Source organism: Molossus molossus, unplaced genomic scaffold (genome assembly GCF_014108415.1).
Source record: "Molossus molossus isolate mMolMol1 unplaced genomic scaffold, mMolMol1.p scaffold_m16_p_12, whole genome shotgun sequence".
Taxonomy (NCBI): Eukaryota; Metazoa; Chordata; class Mammalia; order Chiroptera; family Molossidae; genus Molossus; species Molossus molossus.
This window is the reverse complement of record NW_023425347.1, coordinates 42,366,350-42,378,985: the sequence shown is the minus strand read 5'-3', so window position 1 is coordinate 42,378,985 and position 12,636 is coordinate 42,366,350.

The following is a 12,636-nucleotide window of genomic DNA, read 5'->3' as shown; positions in this document are numbered from 1 at the left end:
ATATACTATATATTCTATGGTCTTCAGAGAGCTTTGCCATCATTGTATACTTAATATACACAAAACCACATAACTCAATATTATTATTCCACAACTGAATAAAATGTGAGGTTCAGTGACTTGCCTGATGTCACACAGTAAGTAGGAGTAACAAAGTAGACTTCAGGATTTTAAATTTGTGACCCTCTGTGTTTTGCAGCTTGCTCTATTCTATTAAAAAGCAACTACCTTCAGCTCTGTAGGAAGTTTAATTTTTGTAGAGGTTGAAATTATTCTTGAATGTAAAAATTTTAATATATTTTAGGCTTTTGAATTATCAATGTGGTTTCTCCGCTGTTTTATGGAACCCATATTGTATTCACATGCTTAAAGCTTCCAGTATTAACTGACACACATGCTCCAAAATGAATTATTCATTCATTCAACAACAGTATTATAGATCATTAATAATTCCATAAAATAGCTGGTGCTAAAACTAAAAAGGGTCAATAAGCCAAGGTCTCATCTTCAATATTTTCTGTCATTAATTCACGTGTTATGTTAAAATGCATATATATTAATAAAATGTACATATCATGTGCACATTTACTATCTCACAAAAATAATAAATGTATACAACCACAGAATATTTAGATTTTTAAAACTTTATCCAACTCAATCAATATACTATGTTTGTTCTTTGTATATCAAGGGTCTTTCCCATCTTAGTTCACTGTAGATAAGAGACCCATTTCAAATGGCAAACACATTTGATTCATTCATCGTCACATCAGTTATACTGAGCAAAAAATATTAACATATGCCTTTACCAAATATAAACCTGATAAAAACAAACAACAGATCCAAAATGGAGTCATGGATGCTAAGTCCCAAGTTAGCAAACCAACACTTAATATCGAACCTAATTCCAGTCTCAGCTTCTCCCAGGTGAACCTGCAATTAACATGGTCAGCACCAGTACGATAGATAACCCACCCCACAAGCTCCTTCCCTTTAAGAGGGTAAGCTTGCCTGAAACAACACATTTTTTACTGATAATTTCTTTTTTCTGCCCCCTTTCCATCTTTGAAAACCTTTTGTTTGCTACAGCTGGGCCGAGCTCCTTTCTACTTGCCAGATCAAATGCTGCCTGATTCATGGATCCTCCAATAAAGTCAAAGCAGCTTTACATTTCACTCAATTCAATTTTTGTTATTTAACAGACCTAAGGTTTCAGGTATGACACATCAAGTGTTAAATGTTTGATTTAGGCAAGAGATCCTTTAAACACAGCAAATATCTTTAATTCAAAGAGTGGTTTATATGCCTATATATAAACACTAAACTTGTGTTCCTTGAAATTTAATATTTTCTTTGTGTGGGAAGAATTAATTCACTTTGGCTCTAAGCTATAAAGGAGTGAATGTCACGGGAGAAAAGGCTTGAATTCTCATAACCCCTAAGAGGAGTTATTGTAGTGGATATTGGATAAGATACATTTCTGAAGGACCAATATCATTTAACAAGAGACAGCGGTAAAGTCTAATAAATTTTGAGGCCCCTTATGCAATTAATGGTTTGAAGTGTTGTCTTCTGTTGTTTTTATTATTGGTTATATTAACTTTGTTAAAATCATTTACTTGCTTTGCATTTAAATAGATTTTTGAAACTCTAGCTTTTACACATCAATACAACCACAATCTTACTATTTTAGAGAATCAGTTGAGAATGATAGCTGCAATTTATTTTACGCAATGAGAACCTCAGAAATATCAGGAATCATCTAATAAAGTGGGAGTCAGTTTGCATTCCAATGTCTTTGTGTTGGAAGCCAAAAAACTCAAAGAAAGAGTCTGTTTTATTACTTCATTTTTTTAGCCCACGTATTTTTTTAGTCTTGTATTTTATGCCTTATCTTTTGTGATAAGTACAATATACCTTTTATTTTCTTAATGATAAATATATCTAACATTTCTCATATATATGTGTGTGTATATATATAGTATATATATAGTGTATATACACACACACACATACACTTTATGCAATTTTCCCATTTATTTTTTTAATATATTTTTTTCTTTATTTATTTTAGAGAAAGTGGAAGGGAGAGGGAGAGAAAGATAGAAGCATCGATGAGAGAGAACATCAATTGGCTGCCTCCTGCACGTCCCCCACTGGGGATTTGGCCCACAACCTGGGCATGTGCCCTGACTGGGAATTGAACCAGCGACCTCTTGGTGCATAGGTCGATGCTCAACCAGTGAGCCAAACTAGCCGGGCTTTCTCAGACATTTAAAATGTGCATTTCTTACATTAAAACACTTGTGCCCTGGCCGGTTTGGCTCAGCGGTTAGAGCGTCGGCCTGTGGTCCTGAGAGACCCGGGTTTGGTTCCCGCTAAGGGCATGTACCTCGGTTGCAGTTTGTCCCCAGCCCTGGTTGGTTGTGCGGGTGGCAGCCACTCGATGTGTCCCTTTCACATCGATGTTTCTCTCTCTCTCTCTGTTCCTCTCTCTTCCTCCCACTCTACCTGAACAAAAAATGGAAAAATGTCCTCAGGTGAGGATAAAAAAAAAAAACAAAACAAAAAAAAAAACACTTGTTATTTTACCCCCTTTGAAATCAGTAAGTACTACAGTCTTATTCTGATATTACTGATCAGAGGAGGAGGCAGACGTGGTTCAGACGACACATTCATTCCAGCTGAGGAAGCTAATGACAACTTTGGGATCTGAACCCAGAAGCTCCTTGCTCATCAACTTATAGTTCGCATATTTGTTTAAAATAAAAATATCACCCAACCATCAGACTGACTAGAAAACTCAACAGTGCCTCTCATCATAACCTCTGAATTCTCTCTTTAAATATGTTAAAAAAACAAAAAACAGTAACCTCAAATACATCAATGTATTATTTTTCAAGAAGTTCCTAAGAATGAGAACTAGTCTGGTGTACTTGTGTGCAAATCCTAAGTGCAAAAGTTTCTAGGCAGTAAGTGCCTCAAAGAGCTAACTCAAATGTTACATGACATATTGCTCTGAGTTTCAAGGGAGTTTGAGACTTGGACTGGACTTGGGAAAAACTCTCTAACATTCCATCTGGTTATAGACTTTTATGTGGAGTTTTTCTTTATGTTTGTTTCCATGGAGATGTGTGTACTGTAAAAAAAAAAACAAGAAAGAAAAAAGTAAATCAGGGTTTTTACACTTAAATGGAAGAGTAATAAATCATGCATTTTTAAGGGAAAAAAAAAAACCTGGATGCCTAGAATGAGTTAATTAAACTATGTAAAGGCAGCCATTTATACTATTCTATTGTGAACAGTCAGTTCTGTTCATTTTAATTAAATATACTGTTGATTCATAAGACAGTAAAATAGCAAAGTTAGTACCTGAAACATTCCAATGTACTCACATTTTATTTCTTGAGACCAAGTTTGTCAGTAGCTGAACCGAATGAGATATAAATAAGTCTCCCCAATCAGAGAAAATTGCAGATGAGATAACAGGCATAATTTCAGCCCAATAATTTGAAGAAATTTATCCCCATTCCACATACAAAAAGAAGATTTCATATTGAGTTATTTTCTTCTGTTAAATTACAGACTACTGCAGAAGGACAGACTTTTCTTTCTTTATGTATAGAGTGTCTTTAAAATTGGGACAATTTAAATCAAGTCATATGTACAGAAGACTGGAGGTTGGAAATGGGGGCAGGACAAGATCAGTGGGTGGAGCGTGGGGCGGGCAGGGAAAGAAAGTAGCCATATGGCAATAATACTCTTCAGTCTCGATTATGCCCACTCACAATTTTTTTTAAAGCTTTAAAAAAAAATGAAAGTGGAAAAGAACATAAAGTAAAAAAAAATAAATGGAGAAGGTTGGTGAATATGGACATGGATGGAAATGCTACAACATGATCTGCAAATTCTCAAGAGGAACTGTTCCCATATCCACACTCATTAGTCACCGCGTTCTACGCTAGAATTCTCAGTGCGCTGGAGGGTCCTTGGACAGCACTTTCCAGAGAACAGAATTCAGCATGTGTTTCCCAGTCAAAGATGTTAGTTTGCAAAGTAAATTATTATAATTCACGCTATATGAGCCTCTAGAATATAGTTATAGTAAAGCTGTGTGTGTGTATGTGTGTGTATAGTACATTGTTCCCTAAATTGCGCCTTTACTCCAAAGAAGATAGGAAAATACCCAGTATGTAGGAATATAGATTGTGCATTTTAGATCTAAGTTGCATCATAAATTTCACCCTTCTTTTTACATTAGTATTAACACATGCATTTCTGCAATATTTAGAGTTTTGCTCAAAGCAACTTCCTGAGAGTCTGGGGAGACAGAGGGTAGGGGGTGTGGTCAGCGTCCCACCTATCTTAATGGTAGCTTTCTCTAGAGTGGTTTTTTTTTTTTTTTTTGTTTTTTTGTCAATCAATACAGAAGAAAAACATAAAAGAAGCATTATTCATCAGGTATCTATTCTATGCATAGTGTTAGACTCATTATGTAAAATATTCATAGTGTTATTTAAGATATTCAGAATAAAAACTACATTCAAATTAAAATGTACATTTGAGTATGTGCCTCATATGAAAAGTAAGTTAAAATAGTACTACAATTGTTATTATATAGTATTAAAGCTAGGCCAATTATTATTTATTTGTGGCCCCCAAAGTGAGTGATATACATATTTCATTTTACATTTTTTTATATTACCATTTTTACTGATCTTTTTTTCCATTTTTCATATCAGGCAATTAAATGCATGCTCTGTCTTCTGGCAAGGTGAGAAAAAATTAAATATTCATTTAAATAATCTGCATGCTTATGTTCAACAACCCACATCTAAAATATTATTAATGTGTTAAATTATTAAACATAAATCACAAGACTGAAACTTTCAGCTTGTTAAAGTCACCCAGGTAAGTCATGGCCATCTCAGTGTCGTTTAGTTTTCTATTGTATAGACTGAATTTTTAAAGAGGCATGTAGAGTTCATTTCCATGAAAATACTAGACAAAAGTCATTATTTCATTTTGCATATATAAAACAACAAACTCTATTAATTTATCACAATAAGAAAACAAACATATAATAATTCTGTTAAGTCTTCATGTTTCAATATTTTCCTTCATATGGCTTATCTTTCTTGAAATTTAAATATCCATACATTAAACCTATTTTCCTATTGTAAATATAGCTTGTGCACACACGTGCTTATGTACAGAGTAACACAGCTGTGTTGGTGATAATAAGAATACACGAAGCCACGTGAAGGATCTGGTCATGGATATCCCACTTAAAATAATTCAAGTAGCATGATGATAGACTTTCTAAATAATGAATTTTCACTTATTTTATTCTAAGCCCTGGAGATAGTCGTCACAAGCCTGTTTCTGATAATTACAATATTTACAAAGAATTAAAAGATTCAGTGAATAATAAATATGTAGCCTAAGACTCATTTGTGAGTCTATTCACTTGTAGCCAAAGCCTGTGTCCCACAAGTAGGCACAGTCTTCTCTGCAATGTCTAACACAGACTGTGGCACTTGAATAAATGATCGCATTTGAAAATGTAAATGCACTTCTCTCAAGGAAAGATCAAACAGAATTCTTGTTTAATTCATGTTATGAATATACTTTTCAGTTCAAATGCTCTTTCAAGATGTTTTCCTGGTGAAATGCATATATTACGTAAACATAAACATGTAGGGAGTGAGTGTGGAAAACTATGGAGGAGTTTTACACTTTGCAAGTCCATTAATGAGAGTCAGAGAACACATAAGCCTGTGTGAAGTGAAATGCGTTTTAATGAAAACCTCTCTCTCACACCTCATTTGCAGAATTATACTGAACAGCTTAAATTCCTCATCTGTCACTCGGAGTTGACGTTTATTGAAATGCATCCTGGACCACAAAATGCCCCTTCTCCTCTCTCTCAGTTTCACTACTGCTGAGTTTGTGTTCTGAAGTTCCACTGATCGGTTCTGACAAGAAAGTAACGCCCCACAAACAGTGAGCTACGTGGACTGCTTGTCAGCGTCGTTAAATGTCTTCTATCCGAACAGATTTGTGAAATGATAGATGTTCTGAAGGAGAACATGGTGTATCATTTTCTCAAAGCTGTAAAATGCATCTCCTTATGTAGATGACCGATAGCCCCTCTTTAACATGCACTTTGTTGATTAATTGGTCTGGAAAATCCAGTAGTAGAGAATATGTATATTTTTAAGGGTAAGCTCACCAGAATAAACTACTCAAAGTCAGTGTAAAATACAATAAGCTGTAAACTGTGCTCTGCTGAGGAAAAGGACAACAAAACTTTTGTAGATCAAAATGTGAAAAATAGAATTACTTATTTATAGCTTTTCTGGCGTATTCCCACAACTCATTTTGTTTCTGTTTTCCACAACTTCAGGAACCTTTTGAAACACCACCATTAAACTTGCAACTTTCTTGAATCTCAGGTGTGCCCAAAACTTGAACTACATCTTTTTTTAAATATCAAAATTTTTATAGAATTCCAAAAACTTTAAATATTGGGTTTGGCTGACCAGTTAAATCTTTGTTGATATATTTGAAGACATTGTAATTCCCTACTTTTATCGACTGCATTATTTCTGCTATAAGTTCATATTTCCTATTAAAAGGGAATGACATTGCCAAATACAGTATGTTAGTCTCTAATTAGTAAAAGCTTATGCAAATATAAATTAACATTAATAATATATATATATATATATATATATATATATTTTTATCCTCACCCGAGGATATTTTTCCATTTTTTCTACAGATAGAGTGGGAGGGAGAGAGAGGAAGGAGAGAGAGAGAGAAACATCGTTATTTTGATTATTCTTGCTGTACTTATTTATCTATGACTTGGTGAAAAGTATATTTTGCACAATTTATTTCTATAATTTGGTCAGCTAACAAAGTACACTTTTTGATATATTTTCCACTTCATTCTTCTCTTTATTCAATACTGAATGCAGACCATTCTGTCCATTTGGACGTGCTTGATAATGTTTGTGCTTTATTTCCTTTCTACGACACCCTCCAAATGATCATTCTGCATCATCTAACATTAGCACATCTGAGTCATGGACAAATCCGCCTTTCTCTCTGCGAATGAAATGGACAGATAGCTTCCTTTCGTTGTATGCTTATTCAAGGATGCAGTTGAACGTTGGCATAAAACATTTCAAGAATAACTCCAGAATCCTGTCTCTCTCATATTATTTCTTGGAAAAATTTTATTAGCCAATTATATCAGGCACTCTGAAAAACCGCCTTGTATTAGAACTGGAAATGGGGTACCACTACATTTTTCCAATACTTGCAACACGCATTGGTATATGCTAATTCCCTTGACACCTGTTGGTGAAATTTCATACTATTTATTGTGAAATTAATGGATCATGTTATGTTGGTGTATTTAGGATGCCAAATATAAAAAGACAAAAAATAAAATAAAAACAAAAGCAAAAAATTGTTTCTGCATTACAAATTATTTAACTGGTGTATGTAATTCTAAAAGTTCAAAAATTTCCTTTATGAAAAAACATGGTTTTAAAAATTATAAAATAAAACACTGAGTAGAGGATTTCTGATTTTACAAATCTGCCATAAATTATTGATAGAAATTGTAAATCTGGCGTTAAGCTGATAAAGTTGTGATATTGTGACTTACAAGATGAAATATATATTTGGTCTTTATCCCTGTTCCTGGCACAGAGCTAGGAGTTTAGGAAAACCTTTGGAATGTCCTAAATGATAATAGCCATAAATGTATATTTTCTTATTAATAACAAACCTCATTCAACCACATCTGAATTTATAATACGGTTACTCTGGGAAATCCCCTTAAGAAGAGGACTGATTGACAGGAGAACCAATCATTAGAGGGTTGGACCTTTTGGTTAAACCCCCTAACTCCAAGGATGGGAGAGAGATTAGATATTGACTTAATCACCAGTGACCAATGATTTACTCTATAGTGCATATTTAATGAAACCTTCATAAAAATACAAAGACAGAGTTCAGGGAGCATCCACATTGGTAGGCACTTGGAGATGTAGAGAGACATGTCTAGAGGTCACACCCTTTCCCTTTGCATCTCTTCCATCTGGCGTTCCTGATGGGATTATCTTTTTCTTTTTCTCTTTTGTATCCTCACTTGAGGACATTTTTCCATTTTTTTGTTTAGATAGAGTGGGAGGGAGAGAGAGGAAGAGAGGGAGATAGAGAGAAACATCGATGTGAAAGGGACACATCGAGTGGCTGCCCCCCGCACAACCCAACCAGGGCCGGGGACAAAGTGCAACTGAGGTACGTGCCCTTAGCGGAAACCGAACCTGGGTCTCTCGGGACCGCAGGCCGACGCTCTAACCGCTGAACCAAAACGGCCAGGGCGGGATTATCCTTTTCGAATACACCAGAAATCGAGTAAGTAAACTGTTTTCCTGAGTTCTGTGAATGAGTTGAGCAAAACAATTGAATATGTGGAAACCTCCAATTTATATCTAGTCAGCCAGAAGCACGAGTGACAATCTGGACTTAAAGTTGGCATCTAAAGTGCTCGGTCGGGGACATTTTAGGGAATGAGCCCTTAACGTGTGTGATCTGATGCTAATTCCAGTTGGAGACTGAATTGAGCTGAGTTGCTGGACACCGCTGGTGCAGAAGAATTGCTTGGAGTGGGAAAACTCCCCCACATATCTGGTCCCAGAAATGTCAGAAGTGAGAAATGGAAAGTAGGGAAGGCAAACAGGAGGATCATAGAAATTGTAGACCTGACATAAAACTTGTACGGCTTACATATGCTGCTCAAATATCCTACTACTGCTAGGTTCTAGTGGTTGCTATGAATTATATTTGTTAATCACTCATGCAAAACCTATACATGTTCTGACATATTTTGAGTTTTAAAAATTCATAATTGCCATATACTATAGTAAGATAGATACAACCAAAAGTTTTCTTTATTCCAATAAATTAAATGTCATATACATTTTAGGAAGAAATTATCTTCATATATAACATTCCAAATAAAAACTAAGTAGAAACACTGAAAAATAAATGATTTATGTATATATAAAACTCTGAAGCATCCATCTTGTTAGTTTCAGTTTAAATGTTAAAAGTGACCTAACCATTGATAGAATTGATCTAATTGATTGATTCCTTTATACAGCATATTGCATATTAAGTAAATCTTATTAGAGAACAGGGATGCAGAAGTAACACCCTCTGTATCATTCACTGTGCAGCATCTCTACATTCTTCAGAAGATGATGAATGTGATGTTTGGGAGCCTCAGGAGATGGCTCACAAACAATTCCTTTCGGCAACCGATAGCCACGTTTTTCTATTCCTGTACCATCTGATCCCCTTTCAAAAATACACTCCAGGTTTGTGTGTTTGCTTTTTGTTTTTGACATCGATGATCAATAAGCTGAAATAATGAAAAACAAAAACAACTTGGTTCTACCAAGATGTTCTCACATTTAAAATAAACCAGAATCCACTCACTTCTCACACCTTCAATGGCTGCAACTAGAGTAAGAATTATCATCATCACTTGCCCCCAAACCACTACAAAGGTTCTCTACGTGGCCTCTTGCTTGGACCTCCTCTCCTCTTCATTTTCAATATTTCTGCCAGACAGCTTATCATTCCTCTGTTCAATACCCTGCAAGAAGCTTACATGTAGAGAAAAAGCCACATTTTCGATAATGGCCGAAAACCTCTCTCTCCTTGACTTCTCTGACTTCAATCCACTGACTTCATCCTCACTCATTCTGTTCCAGCTATTACCAATGTTGGGTGTGCCTGGATTCGCAGATACAGAAACTGACAGGAAAACCCAGAGACATTTTCAGACAGACACTATTAAGCTGATTTCTCGAGCACAAATGAGGCAGCACAGAGTAAAGGAAGGTTCTTGGAACTGGTTTTGGAGCTGGCTCTGCTTAGCTGCCCTTATAAACTGGGGGAAAAGCGGCCTTATGCAAAAAGGCAGGCTTTTTAAAAAGGTAGGCTTGTGCAGTTTCCCATTTCAGGTCTGATGACTTCCTTTACCAGCTGTGTTGCCTGGTAACTACATTGGCACCTGACCTGTGAGAGCGTGATGGTCAACTGCTCCTTATCACCACCCTAGGAAGGTCCAGTAGTGGTCAAACCTTGATTTATTGTGCATGTGGGTCTGTAGTTGAAGAAGAGATTTAGAAGGGAGATAAAATCAGCTACCATCACAGTTTTTGAGCAGGGGGTGGAAGGATGGTGACATATTTGGGGTCAGCTTCTAATGAGTTCCTTCTGACCATCTGGTCTTAACTTGGTTTCCTGGCCACCCAATACATTCTTTTCCCAGCCTAAGTTCTTGTGCTGTCTCAGTAACACTGGCCTCCTAGTAGTTCCTCCAATCCCTTGTATGCTCTAGCCTCGAGGTGTTGGCACTGCTGTTCCGTCTTCCCGGAATCCTCTTTATCCACATAACTTCTTAGATAATTCTTGTTCTTCCTTCAGGTCTTTGCTGATACAACATTTTGTTTATGAACAAAAATTTAAAAATAGCAATCCTTGCTTACTATTTTTTTTCTTCCAAAGCATATATCACCCTCTAATGTATATAATGTATTCATTTATTTTGTCTATGTTAAGAGCTTATCTCTTCCACTAGAACTGAATAAGTTACCTATACCATGTTTCCATTTTACTTTGAAGTTTCTTTGTTATTATGTAATATTATAATTGTTTGAAGGAATTTAACCTACCCAATAAACTAATCACTGCAAAGGTAAGATCATAGATTTTTGTAATCCCATGCAAATAATCAGGACCTATTATATTGTTAGTAGTTATATCTTATTATAAATCTATTATTGCATTGTTAAGTGAATTCTTTGTTAAATAAATGTTGAATGTTATGTTAGACCTAACATGCTGTATTAAAAAATTCAGGCTTAGTCTTGACTGGTTTTGCTCAGTGGTTAGAGCATTGGCCCATGGTCCAGAGAGACCCGGGTTCGGTTTCCCGCTAGGGGCACGTACCTCAGTTGCAGTTTGTACCCAGCCTCAGTTGGGGTTGTGTGGGTGGCGACCAGTTGATGTGTCTCTCTCACATTGATGTTTTTCTCTCTTCCTTCTGTTCTCCCTCCTGCTCTATCTGAAGATAAATACCAAAAAAAAAAAAAAAAATGTTCTTGGGTGAGAATAAATAAATAAATAAATTTAAGCTTAAAGATGAAATGTACTTTTCATTAAATAAACACATTGAGATTGATTTGGAATAAATGTGTACCTAAAATTATTATGTATTTATTCATTCATTTATTTCTCTGTGTGTGTATATGTGTTTATTTGACCTCCTGATACCAACTCTCCAATTCTCTTACACAATCTAAGGGCCTTACAATTCAGTTCCGTTTTAACACAGATTACCAAGAGTTAGTATGACTCTAACAGTTTAAGATTCATTCTCACAAGACTGGCTTCTCTTCCAATAACAAGTGCCTGGTCACCTTTACTTCTGACTGACTAGCTATAAATTGAGGTTTTCATTTGTCAGATTCCAAACTAGATTTCAAATGGATTTCAAGGATGACCAAATGAGAACTCTGTTGCTTAAAATTTCTTAACTTAAGCATACCTTGCCTGGCCATTGTGGCTCAGTAGTTGAGCATTGACCAATGCATCAAGAGGTCGCTGGTTTGATTCTCAGTCAGGGCACATGCCCAGGTTGTGGGCCAGATCCCCAGTGTGGGGCATGCAGGAGGCAGCCAATCAATGTCTCTCTCATCAATGTTTCTATCTCTCCTTCTTCCTTTTTTCTCTAAAATCAATAAAGAAAACCTTAAAATTTAAAAACTTAAAGCTTCTTCAATTTTTAAAAGAGAAAGCAATTACAACAAAAGAAAACTTAGGGGGATTGTTTGTGCTTATAAGTTTGTTCATGGGGCCTTTTCCCAAGTGTAGCCACCAAGGATAGTGAGAGCTGGCACACTGGGTCACTCTGTGACTAATCTTTTCAACACATCAAAACCTGAGCTAAAAAAGTCTCTGCTCACAGTGACGGCAGAGTGTGGCAGGGCTAATGCCCTAATATCCCTTCTGTAGGCTCACAGAGAGTAATTAAATGTGGTTCCAAAACTGAATGAGGGACGTCAGAGACTCTTTCCACCATTATCCCATGGCCTCTGGTTCAAATGCAGAAGTTTCACAAAATGTGTTGAGTCATGATGGTGCAAAAAGGAACCTGAGGAAGAGAAAGGAAAAGGCTGCACTCCTCCGTAAAGGCTGGAGAGAGACGCAATGGGGAAAGCTCTGAATTTCTCTCCAAAGGCCAGTTTCAGAGGGAAGCATGGGGTCTACACTCTGCGCTTCAGCCAAGGGTGGCACTGAGGAGGGCAGGCCAAGGACAACCGCGTGGAGGGTAATCATGGTGGCAGACTGAAATACGAAAGAACCCAAAGGAACAGATCCCACTTCCACACACCCAGCACCAGTCCCACAGGTTGTGACCTGAAACCTTCACACCTAAAAACCACCCCAAGCTGGGGCTGTTTCAGTGGTGGAGATGGCAAGGGAAGGTGATGGAGAGAAGACAGAGACCCCAGGCTACATAATTAGCAGCAAGATGAT